The 19320-nt window shown below is 45.1% G+C and overlaps 1 protein-coding gene and 1 non-coding gene across 2 annotated transcripts in view; one reads left to right on the plus strand and one right to left on the minus strand.

Moving 5' to 3' along the window:
* LOC126481776 (cytokine receptor-like) overlaps positions 1 to 19320 on the plus strand; it is a 274432-nt gene that overhangs the window by 217585 nt on the left and 37527 nt on the right. The window lies entirely within an intron of this gene.
* On the minus strand, positions 8232 to 8306 carry Trnas-cga (transfer RNA serine (anticodon CGA)). Its single transcript has one exon. It is a non-coding gene; the product is annotated as a tRNA-Ser (tRNA).

Genomic DNA, 19320 nt, shown 5'->3' on the forward strand with positions numbered 1-19320 from the left:
CTACAACCCTGTCTCACTCCCTGCCGAACCACTGCTTTCCTTTCATGCCCCTCGAGTCTTATAACTGATCACCAGTCAATACTTCGACTTTTTAATATTTCAATGACAGTTGCGCGTTACCTAAAATTTGAGGTAGACGTCGTACTGTAGTGCAACTTGGCATTTTTCACTTACACCAATCACAGTCACAGGTGAAAGAAGGGACAAAAAATTATAACAGTAGAAAGTGTTTCAGCCTCTTCCAAACGAAGCATGTTGCTGGGTCAGGGCGAAAGTGTTGCCTCCAGGGTTAACAGCATAACTAAGTGCAGCGTACTGCCGAAGAAAGGAAGGAAGATTACGGTTTTACGTCCCGTCGGGGACGTGCTCGTTAGAGACGCAGCGCAAGTTTGGATTCGGATGGGGGATCGACCGTGTCCTGTTCTAAGTAACCACACCGGATATAGGGAGATTACAGACAACCTAAGTTTCGATGGCTGGCGGGGTTTTGAACCACCATCCTTCGGAATACGAGTCTTGCGTGCTCACCACAGCGCCCCCTCGCTCGGTACTACTGGCTGAGGCGAGGAACGAGAAACAATGCGCAGGAAGGCTCGACTTGTGGGCATCACTTGTATAATTTAACTATGATACTGGAGAAACCAAACCCTCCAAACAGAGTGAGATGACAAGCGATAAAAGGTCACGCGGTGCTTACTTTATTTTCTAATATGATGCATGTGTAGCCGGCCGCGGTGGTCTAGCGGTTCTAGGCGCTCAGTCCGGAACCGCGGGACCGCTACGGTCGCAGGTTCGAATCCTGCCTCGGGCATGGATGTGTGTGATGTCTTTAGGTTAGTTAGGTTTAAGTAGTTCTAAGTTCTAGGGGACTGATGACCTCAGATGTTAAGTCCCATAGTGCTCAGAGCCATTTTTTGATGCATGTGTACAGAGTGAAATAATTCAACGCCGGTAGTTGTAGCAAAGAATGGATTCTCACTCGCACTTTGCACAGTGGGAGAGATGCGTCATAAACGTATTGAAGCATCTGATCTCGAGAGCTGAAAAAATGCAGTCTGTCGAGGGCGTAAAAACTACCTACATGGGCTTACTGTGCGAAGAGCACGGATCAAATCCCCAGCCGTTCACCCTGCTGTAGCGTTTTCGTGGTTCACCGAAATTTCTTCAGGTAAATATCGGGACGGTTTCTTTAAAAAGGTCACTACCAATTTCGTGTCGCAGATTTGCCAAACTGTATGCCGTCTCTAATCACCTCCACATAGACTGGAGAATATAAATAATTTTAACATTTAACGTTCTTTTATTTTCAGAAAGAGCACGTTAAACTCCTTCGTTAATTCATAGCTACATTTCAAATTTTTCGGTTTCTTTCTACTCTATATCTTGAGCTATTCGGTTATTAATTGGTTAAACCTCACGACTGCAGATCCAAACGTGTAATATTCGGACCCTAGTCGATACTAAAATTTTGTTTCCTGTGACACATGTAATAAAGGTATCACAAAGTCACGGCTGGACCGCTACGGTCGCAGGTTCGAATCCTGCTTCGGGCATGGATGTGTGTGATGTCCTTACGTTCGTTAGGTTTAAGTAGTTCTAAGTTCTAGGGGACTGATGACCTCAGATGTTAAGTCCCATAGTGCTCAGAGCCATTTGAACCATTTTTGAACAGTGTCACCTAGGAGGCTAGCGAGCATTCTGGTAAATATTCGTAGATTTGTGATTCAGCTGGCTAGGTCGCATAAAAGTTCGTACAGAAGATGTAGAATGACCTTATTGGTGACAGAGTATGCAAGATGAGTTTCGGCATTATTCCCTCTCCATAAATACAAGTTCAAAGGTACGTAACATGAGGTGACAGACTGCTGTTTCTATTTATGAAAGATACCTAGATTCGGAGTTAAAGCTAAATGCTAGAGTCATCAATAACTGTTTGAGTAAGTCAGTTCTAAGATCAGATGGCGACAAGGACATAACATTTCCAACAGGACTATGTCTTATAAAGCGCTCTTGGTGCTGAAACCAATCTTCTGGCTAAGAACGGCATTACTTGATACTTCTTCATGAAGAAGGGCTGGATCGCGGGAGCACTTCCAATAAGTCTCTCCGTTACCAATCATTTGTGCTTTCCCTTTGCCTGGTTTTCACTTAGCAGACGCTTCGACGCTTTTTTCTGTTGTTTTTATGGTTGCTTGTCTCACTCTGTAAACACAGGACTGTTATAGGATCACTTTGTTGTGTCTGTCCGATAGTTACGAACCCTTTTCTCTCAGGAACGAGTACACGTATTAAGGTGAAATTTATGCCACATATTTAGTTAGGTCTGTGGTCCCTTAGCGGCGTTAGGTGTGAATATTTTAAGCTTCTATGTCAATGCAATCAAAAAATACGGCCTTTTGTGGCACACATTTTTATACTCAAAATCTCACCCATCAAAGCCTACAGGGTAGATTCCATTGACCTAGTATCACGAAATTTGGCTAGGAGCAAGGTTTTACGGTACAAGTAAAGGAAAAAATACGAAAATTCTGTAACATGAAAATATACTTTTTCTAATTTATTTATATGTCTGTTTGTCTGTCCGTCTGTTAAGACTCTTTCCTTCTGGAAGTTCAGACTTGTCACATACTAAGGCCTATAGTGCTTTGGTGTACTTAAAAATTTTGAGCTACTAAGTCAATGCAGCCAAAAGATACGGTCTTTTATTTCGTACTTTGATACTCGAAAACTCGCTCATCAGAGCCTAAAGGGAGTGTGTGTATTAAACCGGGGACCTAGAAACGACGGAGAGGCTTCGTCCCGCCGTAGCCCTCAGTGGTTCACAACCCCACTACAGGCCACAGCAGTCCACTCACCCCACACCGAACCCAGGGTTATTGTGCGGTTCGGCCCCCAGTGGATCCCCGCCAGGAACATCTCACACCAGACGAGTGTAACCTCAAACGTTTGCGTGGTAGAGTAATTATGGTGTACGCGTACGTGGAGACAGTGTTTACGCAGCAATCACCGACATAGTGTAACTGAGGCGGAATAAGGGGAACCAGCCCGCATTCGCCGAGGCAGATGGAAAACCGCCTTAAGAACCATCCACAGGCTGGCCGGGACACCGGACCCCTCGACACTAATCCGCCGGGCGGATTCATGCCGGGGACCGGCATGCCTTCCCGTTCGGGAAGCAGCGCGTTACACCGCGCGGGTAGCCGGGCGGGCTGCCTATAGGGTACTTCCAATTGACCTGTAATCATGAAATTTTTCAAGAAACAAGGTTTCATAGTACAAGTAAAGGGAAAAATCCGAAATTGTTAATTTGTGATTGTATCACACAAAAAAATGTTTCTTTTGCCATTTGTTCGAACTTGGAATTAAAACATTCACAAAAGTCTTGTAATGGTTTTTAACCATAAGTTTGGCACGTATCGTTTGTAAGGTCTATGAGAAAAGCTCTCTCTCTCTCTCTCTCTCTCTCTCTCTCTCTCTCTCTCTCTCTCATGTTTGCCTGTCTTGTGTGTGTGTGTGTGTGTGTGTGTGTGTGTGTGTGTGTGTGTGTGTGTGTGTCTCACACAGCGCATGCAGTGGAGCTGGCTGTTAACTTGTGTTACACGCTTTTACCACGGCCAAGTTATTAGCGGCCCGCTTTCTCCGGCCGTCGAGAAATAGCGATAAAAAGCAATTCCTGGTAGCTACGCGCAATTTGCGAAACGACCAGGAAATGAGAGCACACGGCGCGATTTTTCGCCTCATGTCGCGGCCGCTGTGCTGATTAGGAACAGAACGTGGCCGCAGACTCTGTGGCGGGCTGTGATTTGTCACGGCCAGCGTTCATTACGGAGGCGGCTTCAGCGGACAACTTGTGACCGATCGCAAAAGGCTAATAGCTTCTGCGTACTCTTTCGTCCCACTGTGCCCACGGAGCGCTCTTACTGTCTATACGGGGCATATCTAAAGGCTGAACATACACCGGAGTAGCCAATGATATGATAGAATAACAAATTTCGTAGTAAAAAAGCTTTCTAAAGCCAAGATCGCATAAATATTTCTTTACTTTCAACAACCAGTTTCGGCAGACTTAGCTGTCATCTTCAGGTCTTTTACAAAACGTGGTCGTTGTGAGTTAGAGCCTCACTCCAAGTTGTCACATTGGCGGATAAAATGAAGCAGATTTTACAAAGGTTTGTCAGAAGTAAAACATTTACAATCCAAAAGCACAATGTCCTCATGGCCATGTCCGCATATGATGCGCTCAAAGATGCGTGTTACAACATTGAAATCAGAATATACAATAAAATGCACAGCAGCACATTCACATTATTTACTTTAGCTTGACATGTTCCATTCATTAGTTGTACCATATACGCCGTTTAAGGTGGGCCATCAATGAATGGAACAAATGCTACTCTGCCGTTGTATGTTGTGATTTTTATGACGTACAGGCATCTGCGAGCATATACGAACATGGCCATGTGCCGCAGGTGCTTTTGTATTGGAAATGTTGTATTTCTGACAAATCTTTGTATAAAGTGCTACATTTTATCCACTAGTATGACAACTTGGCTTAAAGTTCCCTCTCACAATGAACAGGTTTTGTAACAAAAATTTTGAAGACCTGAAGATGACAGCGAAGTCTGTCGAAACCGGTTGCTGAAAAATAAAGAAGTATTTATACGATCTTGGCTTTAGAAATTTTTTTGCCAAGTAAAACAGATAACTCATTCACATTTTTTTCTCAACAAGCGAAAATTCAAACAAATTTCGAATGCAGCCTGTAATGGAGAACTCCGCGTCATTGCAAAACGTACGCCGAAAAATATGGGTAACATTGTGTATAACCGTGCATGATCGTTTGTGCACGGCATAGTACGTAATTTGAACAAGTCTGATAATTTATAGTACAGTGTCAAAATGGATAATAATACGTAAGAAGGGGCAGTATTTTTGCTGAATGTTTAAGGCTGGTAATTTTCTTACCTACCGAGTTGCTCAAACGGTTTTAGTTTTTTAACGGAAACACATAACGTGATCGTAATTTTAGTGTCCCTGGAAGAGGAGTAGACTGCATTTACGCTAATGCTGCTGGCTTGAAATGAGTGGAGGTAATGGAAATGAAATTAGTAATGGGAACCAACTACTCTGAAGGTTCGAGTCAGGCATGGGTTTCGAGTCCCGGTCTAGCACAAATTTTAAATAGTCTCAAATATTCAGGAAAATGTTGTTAATATCTTCACACAGTGTGCTCGAAAACGTGGGAAATGTGTAAAATTTGAAACCAGATAATAATGGGGCAATATCAAGTAACTTTTACTACATGTTTTGGTTTCAGATCAGGAAGTTATATATATTAGCTTGTATACCAATGAAATGCTGTTAACATGGACACGACTTACAGGTTATATTCGTGGTTCATAAAATATATTCAAACTGGTGAGCAACTAATTCGACTTTGGCATCGTAGTGTTGAACGAACTGTTGCCGTACTTACTTTAACACCTCAGGCATTCACGTAGCACTTGAGACGTATTGTGACCGCTAGTAAACTGCGCCTTCCAAGGGTCTTATTTACAGCAGTGATTTGATATCTGAATCGTTCTTAAAAGAAGGAAGGTAGGATTTAGCTACCGTCGACGAGGATGATTGGCAAGACACCTGAAATTCGGATAGGACAAGTCTATGGAAGAAAATCGGCTGTGTCCTTTCAAAGCAACCATCACGCCATTTCCTTAATCGATTAAGGGAAAACACGGAAAATCTACATCGTGAACTCTGGACAGAAGTTTGAACTACTGAGCCAGCCCCCCTGCACTTTGCAACAAAAGAGGAGGTTTATCTCACACCCATCGTGAAGGTTCTCGATTACTTCTTTCGGAATGTATAAAGTCTCCTGGCCTTTCGCTTGTCTCCTGCTCTCCTGCTCCTTGGCTTCCCAGCGACTTCGAATGTAGTTATATCATTTAGTTGTCCAGACCAACCAGGTATCTTCGCTTATGAGATCTGTTTTTGCGTATTTTTATCTTATTTGTTGAGTCACTAATTTATATATGGATTGTTGTCGCCCACTCTAGGTATAAATATCTTTCAGCTTTATTTATTTGTGTTTAAGTTGGTTTCATTTTGTGGTCATTTTCTGCAAGTCGAGCTCGTTTTGACTATGTCTCTTTACTTCTTCGTTTGAGAAACCTTAATAAAACTTTTTTTGTATGTGGCATTCAAGGAATTAAATATCTATTGTTTCTACTCCTCCTTTAATATTTATACAGTGTTAATTCATGTTCTCGATTTCTGTTATCTCTCTTCCATTCATTTGTAAGCTAGCTTCAAATAATTTATCTGTTATGTACCCTTTTAGGAGGTAGGTTCTCTGCTTACGGTTGTTATTTATTTCATTGGTAATTGTTTCGACTAATGTCCTTTAATATTTGCTTTTTTCCTGTAGCAGTAACCTATCCTAATAGAAATTATCCTTTCTGTGGCCTTTCATCAGAGAAAAATTTCCAAGACTTTTCATCATCTTACGAAAGTCGTAAGCTTGCAGAATTTTAGCAAACTTTCATTGTAACAACCAAAATCTATTACTACGTTTACATGCGGCACATCTTCCGGATGACGAAAATAGAATTAGATGTTAAGCCCTGAAGCGGATTTGTTAGCCCAATTAAATATGGCGTCTGGAAAATAGCTCTTCCAGTTCCTGATTTAGTGAGCACAATCTCTATTTCTAATATATATATCGGAAGCGTAGACAGCTTCATACTCGGTCTAATATTTCTATTTCTCATTCACTGTTCAAAGTCACTCCGTCCGTATTCGCTGAAAAGTTTTGAAAAGAAGACGTAACCTGACCAGCCAAACACGCTTTAAAAACGATTGTGCTTTTATCCGGGAGCGAAAATCGATTGTGGAAATGGAAAACCGGCAGTTAGAATCGGATTTCCAGAATCAGTTTTGAATTGGTTACATGGCCAACCAGAAGCCAAACTGCGAAATCGCTTTACGAAAAGTGGTTTGGAGCCCAATGTAAACATAGTGAATGTTGTTTCTACTTCGCTCTCGTACGTATCCTATATAATTTCCAAAGTACTTCAAATCGGTCCCTTGCACATTCTTCCATTCATTTCACCCTCTTGTTATTGGTCGCAATTGCTTTGTAAATTATTATGAAGTTGACTTGTGGATTATCTTTTCTTTCTTCCAGCGCGTACGTACGTACAGACTTGTTGATTTCAAGAATGATAAAACCATTTTAATAACCACTGTAGGCTGGCAAATTCTATTAGACATGAAGAAACTAATGGTTAATTTCACTAGTTCTGTTTCGGAAACGCGCAGAACCTGTTTGTCCTCTGATGCAGGTGTATGAACCACTCCGTTTCTGTAACTTTTCGTTTTTTAAACCTGGCATGCCAAGTCTCTCGTCTCTTGTTGTGCGAGTTACACTAATGTCTAGCAATGAACAGCAGTTGACGTCTCATGCCTCCCGGTGGTGTTCCAGAACTTACCTGTATGGCTGTTAAATGTTTCCCCGTCTGTGGTAACGAGCTTTTTTCCGGTGATGGAGCATCATTGTTTCAGTAGTGTACTCTTGCTTTGTCTAGCTGCAACAGACGCTTCGCCCTATAAGCCCGCGGTGAGTAACGAGCTATAAAAAAACATTCGCGTGGTTGTCCTGCAGTGGGAAAGCCAACGTCTTATCTGCCGCTCCTGTTGGCGTATCCGGTGCGACCATTGCCTCACGCGGTGCCGAACTGGAGCGTGCTGCGGTCGTATTGTGGACCGCAGAAGCACTTGCTTTAAGGACGTTATAAATAGTTATTATCTGTGTGTATTCCCCAGCAAAGAGAGCGGCTTTAATAGTGCAGTTAAGCATGACAGTGAAGTGATGTGTATTTTTCAGTTGATTGTATAGAAACGGCGAAGTAACACGAGTCGACCTGAAGGCGTGACAGAATAGAGATAAGCTCACTTGACTTCTAGAGAAATCATTACAAGCATCAGTTAATACCGTGTAAAGTGCGGGTTTGGTGCATCCAGATTAAGCCATTCGCCGCTGATTTGATGGTGCAGTTGCACCAGATTGCGGGGACTCTGTTGTCGCCGTTTAACCCGCTGTTCCAGTATGTCTCACAGATTTTCTATGGAGTTCAAGACAGGTGACTTTGCATCCCACTCGAGTGTAATAGGGTGGGGGAGTCTTTTGAAAACGAGTCACACATTGTAACTTCCTGGCAGATTAAAACTGTGTGCCGGGCCGAGACTCGAACTCGGGACCTTTGCCTTTCGCGGGCAAGTGCTCTACCAACTGAGCTACCCAAGCACGACTCACGCCCGGTCCTAACAGCTCTACTTCTACCAGTACCTCGTCTCCTACCTTCCAAACTTTATAGAAGCTCTCCTCTCATTCTGGAAACATCCCCTAGGCTGTGGCTAAGCCATGTCTCCTCAATATCCTTTCTTTCAGGAGTGCTAGTTCTGCAAGGTTCGCAGGAGAGCTTCTGTAAAGTTTGGACGAGGTACTGGCAGAAGTAGAGCTGTTAGGACCGGGCGTGAGTCGTGCTTGTGTAGCTCAGTTGGTAGAGCACTTGCCCGCGAAAGGCAAAGGTCCCGAGTTCGAGTCTCGGTCGGGCACACAGTTTTAATCTGCCAGGAAGTTTCATATCAGCGCACACTCCGCTGCAGAGTGAAAATCTCATTCTGGAGTCACACATTCTTCCAGCCGGATGAACTTATCTGTTCTGATCCTTATGTGCCCGTGTGAGCAATGGCCTCTTGCGAGGTGATCGACTCCATTGCTTGCACTTCCCGTCCCAATGTTCTCCGCCAACAGATGGGGATTGACCTTCATGCACTGCCTGCAGCAATTCCTGTTGGGTTCGGAAGCGATATTGATTCAAAAGCCGTGCAACACGTCTCCGGTCCCCCTCTGTCAGGACCTTTTCCCGACCACAGTTTTGGTGTCGTGTTTCGTGGCCGTTTATGTTACACCACTGTTTGTAGGCACGTTGAGCAGTCTACCGTGAAACACCAACAAATCCGACAACTTCACACACCGTATGACCATGGGCATGGCCAAACACGATTACCCATTTTTGCCACTCTGTCACGTCCTTACATTTATCCGTGTTTACATAAATGTCCACATGAAACATCAGTGTCTCGCTGATAGCTACTGCCTTATTTTCATGCAGAGGCAGTGCGTGCGTGGTTGTGCACGTGACTTGATCGCTGCGCCATCTGTAAAGTTTTGACGATTCATGTGTGCTTATCACGTCGAAATAGGTGTACCATCGCAGTCATGTAACACAGTACAACAGCAGTGATCGTAGAAGACGAGTGTCATGCCTTGTCAGTGACAATAGCTTTAAAACTGTGCATAAATTACTCCCGCCAGTGAATGCAGATTCATCTCAACCATGTTCCTAGCGAATGTTGCTACGGGAAGTGGACCTTCGCAGTCAGGTACTTCGGGAAAGGCCATTGGCCACAGCGGCACATAGAGCTGCACGTCTTCAGTGGGACAAACGACACAGAAACAGGATAGTAAATGACTTTAGGCGCACAGTGTCGGCTGACCAGTTTTTTGCCTCCCTTCAAACTGTCCAAGGCTTCAGATGCACCGATGGCCTAAAGTGGCGTTTAACTTATATTCTGTATTGTTTTTGGGGTGTTTTTCTTATAATTACACAGGGCTACTCATTAAGGTTACTATAAACATTGACCTGGATGTCTATATCGAACCCTCGGTGACCGAGTGTTGCCATCTCTTCTATATTATCATGATGAGCGTGCTTTCGACACTTTAATGGTCTTCCAAAATGACAACAGCCGTGTTCACCGGTCTGCAGGCATGAGTGTCTCCGCTGTTCATCAGACGAACACATTACCTCATCTCGACTGGTATACTAAATCACACGATCTTAATGCCACAGAAAATGTTTGGGGTTATCTGGAACAGCAGGTGAAACGTAGCAAAATATATATAATGTTCAAATGTGTGTGAAATCTTATGGGACTTAACTGCTAAGGTCATCAGTCCCTAAGCTCACACACTACTTAACCTAAATTATCCTAAGGACAGACACACACACACACACACACACACACACACACACACACACACCCATGCCCGAGGGAGGACTCGAACCTCCGCTGGCACCAGCCGCACAGTCCATGACTGCAGCGCCACAGACCGCTCGGCTAATCCCGCGCGGCGAAACGTAGCATTCATCATCATCATCGTAGTTTGGTAGCACTACAGTATCTAATGATGAGTGTCTCTAGCTGGATATGGCATAGCTGAAGAAACTCACTGACACTCTTCATCAACGAATTGACTCTCTTCTCAAGGTCTGAGGCGAAGTAACACAGTTTTAGCGTGCATCCTCTTGGTATTGAGTAATGCAAGGGCTTCTTTTTTTCCATGGTCCGATCGGTTGCGGACTTAAAATTACAGTGAAAATCCGAAGCAGCTTCGTGTATATGTGTTCCGCAGTGACTAGTTTCCCCACCGATCGCGTCGCTTCGGACTTCCAGTTCTGAGCGCTTAGTGAACATGTAAAGGTGCGTAGGACAACAGCGTCTCTACGAAGTGTGAAGTGGCTGCTGTCATTGGACGTCTGTCTTCATGCCGGGATGTTCCGCCTGTTTTCGTGTAGCCTACCTAAAGTGACTGTCGTACCTGACTGCAGAGTGTGGCAAAAGTGTCAAACGATGGTTTTGCGCCCGCATCTCGTGGTCGTGCGGTAGCGTTCTCGCTTCCCACGCCCGGGTTCCCGGGTTCGATTCCCGGCGGGGTCAGGGATTTTCTCTGCCTCGTGATGGCTGGGTGTTGTGTGCTGTCCTTAGGTTAGTTAGGTTTAAGTAGTTCTAAGTTCTAGGGGACTGATGACCATAGCTGTTAAGTCCCATAGTGCTGAGAGCCATTTGATGGTTTTGCTCAGCGAGTCTATGAAGGGCAATTCGGAACAGGTGAAGAGGAACGTTGCTATCAGTCATTGTCCTTGGCTTGAGAATGCTCGACCGCACACTGCAGCTGCAACGAAGATGCTGCTGCAGCGTTCTCGTTGGGAAGCGTTTGATCATCCACCATACAGATCGGTCTTGGCTCCATCTGAGTTTCACCTCTTTCCTCAAATTAGTGCTGGCCACGATGGCAGCGTTTTTGCACTGACAAAGAACTGCAGATCAGCTTAGGGAATTGTCGGAAAGCACAGGCGGCTGCCTTTTATGATGAGGGTATTGGAAAGTTGCTACAACGTAACGACGGATGCCGAGATTGGAGCAGCAGCTACTAGGTGCGATAATAAAGTAATGAGACTGATTTTCATTGCAATATGTGGCAACCCTGCAGGCTTGTGTGGGGTGGGCACCATATCTTTGACCATGGTCCATAAGCTGCTTCTAGTCCAAGCGGCACATCGATGCAACTGCTCATTCGTGAGTTGTGCTGTAATAAGTTAACAAGTGTTAGTGTCTCTCGTCACGGAAGTGGAACCGCATAATATTGCGCAACGGTATGTCATTTCTTTTTGCGTTAAATTGGGTGAAAACGCGACGACAACTTACAGTAAGCTTCAGAAGGCTTTTCGAGAGGAGGTTATGTCAAGAGCTCAAGTTTTTCGTTGGCATAAAATGTTTAGTGAAGGCAGAACGAATGTTGAAGATGAAGACCGCAGTGGACGACCATCAACCTCACGGACGGATGTCAACTTGGCCAGGGTGGCTGAACTCGCACGATCTGATCGAAGATTACCTGTGAAAATAATTGCAGAAGAACTGAACATCAATCGAGAAGCGGATCATCTAATAATAACTGAAGAGCTTGGTATGAGAAAGATTTGTGCAGAAATGGTCCCCAACAATCTCACACCACAACAGCGAGAAATACGGAAAAATGTGGCAGCCGACCTGTTAGAGCAAACGAAAATCAATCCAGAAATGTTGAGCCTTGTTATCACTGGTGATGAAAGTTGAAAGTTTTTTTTTTCCAGTACGATCCAGAGACAAAACGTCAATGTTCGCAATGGTGCTCAAAGGGATCACGCAGACAAAAAAAAACTCGCATGTCAAAGTCAAAAGTGAAATGCATGCTTGTGTGCTTCATTGAATCCAAGGGAATTGTTCATAAAGAGTAGGTGCCTCCTGGACAAACAGTTAACCAATATTACTACAATTTTAGAAAGACTTCGTAAAAGAGTTCTTCGTGTCCGTGCCAACATCGCTGATAATTGGATTCTGCATCACGATAATGTGCCATCCCATAGTGCTCTGTCAGTACAGCAATTTTTAACCTCAAAACAAATTTCAGTACTACGACAGCCACCTTATTTACCAGATATCGCTCCGTGCGACTTTTTTCTATTTCCAATAGTCAAAAAGGCGGTCAAGGGACACCATTTTCAAACAACACAAGATGTTCAAGAAGCTATGACGAGGGTCTCGGAGGATATTACAGAAGATGAGTTCCAGAAATGTTACCATCAATGGCAGAAGCGCTGGAAAAAGTGTGTGCAATCAGAAAGGAACTACTCTGAAGGAGACAACACTCAACTTGACTAAAACGGAAGCAACATTTTTTTCATATCAGTCTCATTACTTTATTGTCGCACCTCGTATATAGAGAAGAAGCTGGAAGAAGTATCTAAATACTTCAGATTAAATATTTTTTTATATTTTTCGCTGCGGTTTCCATTGCGCGAGGGACTGGACCTTAAAAAGTCATCGTTTTTGTCTGCTGTGCTTGTGCGCTCCGATTGTTTAGGTTATGTGAACGACGATAGGACCGGAACGTACCTTCTGTCCTACTCAATTCTTGGTCGCGCTTTTAGTTAACCAAGAAAGACCTTCAGGCTCATTGTACAGCGCTAACGACATGCCACTGTGGCGTCCCCGCACTGCAGCCGCGTGCTGATGTTGTCGACGCCGTGGAGCTGCTACTGCCACAGCTCTCGCAGTGGAGTTGAGACACGATGCGCGATGACGTGGGTCCCCGTTGGTGAACGGGAGACAGAGATGCGAACTCGTGCGATGGATGCTTCTTCTGATTTAAGATTGAATGATTCATTGCCCGGATATGCAATAGTTGTTAAATCTTATTTCATCCGCATCGTACACACCACCAGTTGCGAGGAAACATTGTAATTATCAGTCGTCTCATATGCTGTTGGCCCGTTGCTATGGAGTTGTTCAACCTGTATGAAGCGAGATCCACAGATACCCTTTGATCACGTCTGAGTGAACCTACGCCGCAATGTTAAAAAAAATGTTCAAAAGTTCTCTTTTCAATTAATGAAGTAGGTATTTTGATATTCAGTTTAAACTGTCCCTGCTGAACAGTCGTTGGTTAACTATCATTGATTAAATCACTTAATAATGTAGTCCACGCTTGATATGTCACTTGGAACGAACAGTTCATTGTTCCTTGCCCACTAAATACTTTATAACTTTCGCACCACACGCACACGCAGTTGGTTGGTAAAGTCAGTTCTATTAAAATTAAATTTCTTGACAATTACGACAACTTGACTCTTCAGCGTAATTGTATTATCTTCGTGAAGTCGTGTAATTGTGTCCTACTCGAGAGTAATTGACTGTAGTCCTTTGATATACTATCCACTCTTCTTTTAGTTACAACTATTTGAAAGTCAAGTCCAATATCCACTAGTTTCGTCAATAAAGTTCAATTAATCCGTTATGCATGGTTAAACGCGTTTATCAGTTCCTGTCTCTGCTTAGAAAATCAGTTTCCGAAGTTCGTGAATCACGTCACGCAAGAAACACTTCTGAACGCAAAATAATCTCGTCGCGTTCCGTAGTCTCAATAACTAAGACAAGAATTGTTCTCGCACGTCTTTACAGGACGAGAGCCAGCAAGCGACTTCTTCTGTGAAAGAGTATTGTAGGCGCATTGAATTTCTTCGTTGCGCCTACAACTCTCTTCCACATAAAAGTTATCTCTGACTAACATCACCTTGGACTTAGCTTTCAAGATATTAATTGCAATTATCACTTGGATATTTGTCCATTAATTAAATCTGAGGTTTCTTCCTCCTCTTTTCATAACAAAAACTCTCAGTGATGTATAATGTTGTTGTTATCAAAACTTCTTGGTGTTAGCTTATCGGCAAAGATGTCGTATTTGCCAAGATAACTCTTCCCTACTTCATATTATGATATTCTGTCTTAATTGACTTTAAGGGGTTCGTTGGGGTGTTATACCACCAACACCGTGAAGATGGCCATCAGTAACGAAAGTAACTAGTAATTTGTAAGAGATAGGTGGCCAGTCAGTAACGAATACAATCAGTCAGGATTTAGCGTTTTGCAGCACGTGGCGGCTCGGTAACGCTGGGGAGGAGGATGAAGCGGCTGCTGTTAGATGGGAGCGGCGGTTTCCACTGGTGGCGTGATGAAGCGTCTGGAGGCGGCGCCGGCGGTGGATGAAGAGTGGCAGCTCGTCTGCACGAGGCGGCGCCGCCGACTTGCCACAGGCCTGGAGCGTGTCTCCAGAGGGCAGAGGCGGCCGCAGCCCCTATGGGGGCCTACACGCGGTTCCGATCTCTGGTCGCTCCAGTCGTCCTCTGGCAGATGTCTAGCGACTACAAACAGAAATTCCTGCCCATTGGCAACCAGCGTCGTTTGCAAACCACCACAATGTCACAATACTTCGAGCAATGCAAAACGTCTCAGCAGTAACCCTGGACTCGTGCAGGGGTCGGACAAAAATGTGAAAACGCCGCGAGAATCAGCATGAGTTTCGAAAAAGACGATCGTGTGAAACCTAGCTCGCGCTATTCGTCCACGAGACTAAGAAGGCAATAGACACGGCTTGCCAGGTAGATGCCGTGTTTCTTGACTTCTGCAAGGCGTTCGATACAGTTCCCCACAGTCGTTTAATGAACAAAGTAAGAGCATATGGACTATTAGACCAATTGTGTGATTGGACTGAAGAGTTCCTAGATAACAGAACGCAGCATGTCGTTCTCAGTGGAGAGAAGTCCTCCGAATTAAGATTGATTTCAGGTGTGCTGCAGGGGAGTGTCGTAGGACCGTTGCTATTCACAATATACATAAATGACCTTGTGGATAACATCGGAAGTTCACTGAGGCTTTTTACGGATGATGCTGTGGTGTATCGAGAGGTTGTAACAATGGAAAATTGTACTGAAATGCAGGAGGATCTGCAGCGAATTGACGGATGGTGCAGGGAATGACAATTGAATCTCAATGTAGACAAGTGTAATGTGCTGCGAATTCATAGAAAGAAAGATCCCTTATCATTTAGCTACAATATAGCAGGTCAGCAACTGGAAGCAGTTAATTCCATAAATTATCTGGGAGTACGCATTAGGAGTGATTTAAAATGGAATTATCATATAAAGGTGATCGTCGGTAAAGCAGATGCCAGACAGATTCATTGGAAGAATCCTAAGGAAATGCAATCCGAGAACAAAGGAAGTAGGTTACAGAACGCTTGTTCGCCCACTGCTTGAATACTGCTCAGCAGTGTGGGATCCATACCAGATAGGGTTGAGAGAACAGATAGAGAAGATCCAACGGAGAGCAGCGCGCTTCGTTACAGGATCATTTAGTAATGGCGAAAGTGTTACAGAGATGATAGATAAACTCCAGTGGAAGACTCTGCAGGAGAGACGCTCAGTAGCTCGGTACGGGCTTTTGTTGAAGTTTCGAGAACATACCTTCACCGAGGAGTCAAGCAGTATATTGCTCCCTCCTACATATACCTCGCGAAGAGACCATGTGGATAAGATCAGAGAGATTAGAGCCCACACAGAGGCATTCCGACAGTCTTTCTTTCCACGAACAATACGAGACTGGAATAGAAGGGAGAACCGATAGAGGCACTCAAAGTACCCTCCGCCACACACCGTCAGGTGGCTTGCGGAGTATGGATGTAGATCTAGATGTAGAGAAATGCATTCTTGAAGACAAGTGCAGATACAAGCCAATCCTGCAGGTTGCGCTGGTGTGTTTGACCACGAAAGGCAGCTGTGCGGTGTCCTCAATAAGTGGCGTCAGGCGTGGTCGGGACAGTGTTCTGTGGGTGCATTACGTCGCCGCTAATTGAGTTCGAAAGTGGGCAAATTGTTGTTGACCGTGTGATGGGTACTTCCGTAACCAAGGTAGCATAACTGTTTTGTGTTTCGATAGGCACCGTATCGAAGATTTACAACGCATGGAGGGAAAGTGGAAAACTATCATCCGCTCAGTTACAACGCCAACGGACGGTCACTGAAGACGACTGTGACGAAAGATAAAGAGGACAACAGTTGCAAAAGACTGCAGTACTGAATGTCGCAGTCTTCAACCCTGTCAGTACCAAAATAACGCAAACGGATCTCTGTAAGCCAGGAAACGATGGGCGAGCTGGAATTCCACTCTCAGGAAAGTGGGATGCCGAAGCTTTAAAACCAGGACTATGGCACTGTGGTAGAATGTCATTTGGTCGGATGAGTCTTTTTTCCCACTTGTGCAGAGTTCACGTCCTAAGAGTAAGACACGACGGGAGTTCACGGATGATTTGGGCACCTATATCGTCATATTCCATGGGCCCCATTGGTACTCTGCAAGGTGGCTTTACTGCCAAGAACTGTGTAATCATTCTGGCTGATCCACCCCCGGTACAATATTTGTTCCCGAATGGTGATGCTGTGTCGCAAGATGGCAGGGCTTGCATCGTCCAGAACTAGTTTACTGATCACGAGGATGGGGTCACCACCGTCACCAAATCTCAATAGTATTGAAATTTTGTGGTCCACTGTGAGACAAAGGTGTGTGATCGCTGTGCGCGGGAGGAGGGGTGGGGGGTGGGGGTGGGGAGGGAATGAGTATAACGGTCATTGACACTTGCTTCTTCATATTCACTGAAGAGAGGCAAGTTGTGGAGAAGAAAAGAAATGATTCTAAGTAGCATTATTAACCATGCCACCTTTTCAGCAAATTCGTATGTTAAATAGGCCTACGTCACGTAACCAATCTTTTAGAGCATTCGCGATCTTTAAGAAGAAGAAATACCGGCGGCTAAGCAGTCCACTCTTGCAGGAGCACGCAGCTTCCTCGGTGAGATTTGTACGTGACCCACGGCTTGGCCCATCTGTTTGCCGACGATAGAACGCTTCCTGTACGGGCGATAAGAGCTTACAGAAGGCGCGAGGAGCACCCTCGGGCCTTCGCGCCCAGTGGCCAGCTAACACGACGCTGACATCTCAGACTCATTCTGGCCCTCCCAGAGATCAACATTTACTGTTGTTTGTGACGAGCCGATACACTGCATTCCACAGATCGAAGAAAAAATTGCAAAACAATAATAACTTTAAAAATTTTGTAACTAATGTCAATTGTGCTTCAATTCTTGTCGCAATTCAAGGATGCTTTGAGATCTACGAAACTAGAAGAGGTTCGGCGATAATGTGTCCACTAATAGGTTTTCTGTGGGTATTTTTGCAAGTGACACAGACAGATTCAACGTGTAGGGTAAGCCGATCACGGACTGAGAGTGCCACTTACCACGTGCGACGTCAGTTCGCCAATGACATACAGGACGTCAGAAGGTGCTGTGATGCCCTCACGTGGCAGGACGTCCATTATGGCTTGCAGTAACGCTTCATTTTTCGTGAAAAGCATCCTCTGGAAGCCAGCAGTGGTTCGTAGTGACGGCCATGAGCGTTCTTCACCTGTTGCATCGGATTCAAGTCGAGAAACCGAGCGAGGTGGCGCAGTGGTTAGACACTGGACTCGCATTCGGGAGGACGACGGTTCAATCCCGCGTCCGGCCATCCTGATTTAAGTTTTCCGTGATTTCCCTAAATCGCTCCAGGCAAATGCCGGGATGGTTCGTTTCAAAGGGCACGGCCGACTTCCTTCCCCGTCCTTCCCTAATCCGATGAGACCGATGACCTCGCTGTCTGGTCTCCTTCCCCAAAACAACCAACTAACCAACCGAGAAACCGAACTGGCCGTTCTTGATGTCTTCGTTTTGTAAGAATTTGTTCATTGGCCTCTCCCTGTGTGACTGGGAACGTTCATCCTTGACATGGAACAGGAGTACCTAGCCACCGCAAAAAAGCCACACACACACACACACACACACACACACACACACACACATACACACACACACACCATTGCCAAATGTCGTCCGTTCAGGCCGCAGGCGTTTTGCACTCGATGGCCAAGAGTAATGGGAAGCCAGTGTATACGAAGTCAATAGCGAATAGCTCCTCTGCGAGCCCTCAAAACTGGAGCAAAACGCCGAGGTGTTGGAATCGTTCTGCAGTGGTGTTGATCCATAGCTCTTGTAGAGGTACCCACAATTGTTCGCGTGTAGTGCTGGGTTGAACGAGCGTACACGGTATCGCTAGCATCCCGTTCAAAAATGGTTCAAATGGCTCTGAGCACTATGGGACTCAACTGCTGAGGTCATTAGTCCCCTAGAACTTAGAACTAGTTAAACCTAACTAACCTAAGGACATCACAAACATCCATGCCCGAGGCGGGATTCGAACCTGCGACCGTAGCGGTCTTGCGGTTCCAGACTGCAGCGCCTTTAACCGCACGGCCACTTCGGCCGGGTAGCATCCCGTAAATGATCGATTAGGTTAAGATCGAGTGGTCTTGGAGCCCAGCCGGCCGTTGTGGCCGAGCGGTTCTAGGCGCTACAGTCTAGAACCGGTGAGCGCTACGGTCGCAGGTTCGAAACCTGCCTCGGGCATGAATGTGTGTGATGTCCTTAGGTTAGTTAGGTTTAAGTAGTTCTAAGTTCTAGGGGACTGATGACCTTAGGTGTTAATTCCCATAGTGCTCAGAGGCATTTGAACCATTTTTTCTTGGAGCCCAAGCGATGGACGTGAATTCACTGACGTGTTCATAATGCAATCTGTGTGCAAGTAAATAGCGCGGACAAGGTGCACTGTTCTACTGAAACGAGACGTCCCCGTTAGGATAAAAATGGTTCAGATGGCTCTGAGCTCTATGGGACTTATCATCAGAGGTCATCACCCTAAGAACTACTTAAACCTAACTAACCTAAGAACATCACACACATCCGTGCCCGAGGCAGGATTCGAACCTGCGACCGTAGCGGTCGCGCGGTTCCAGACTGAAGCGCGTAGAACCGCTCGGCCACACCGGCCGGCCCGTTAGGATGCTCTAATGCCAGAAAGAGATGTAGACAGTGTGCAAGAATGTCCACGTAAGGTACTCCTGTCATTCGATGTGGCAGCCAAACTGTGAGGCCTGATTGCAATCATGTAAACACATACTAGACCATAACTGAGGCTTCATAGCTCAACGTTGTGATACGGAGGGTCCATG

This window comes from Schistocerca serialis, chromosome 5, assembly GCF_023864345.2.
Source record: "Schistocerca serialis cubense isolate TAMUIC-IGC-003099 chromosome 5, iqSchSeri2.2, whole genome shotgun sequence".
In the NCBI taxonomy this organism is placed as follows: Eukaryota; Metazoa; Arthropoda; class Insecta; order Orthoptera; family Acrididae; genus Schistocerca; species Schistocerca serialis.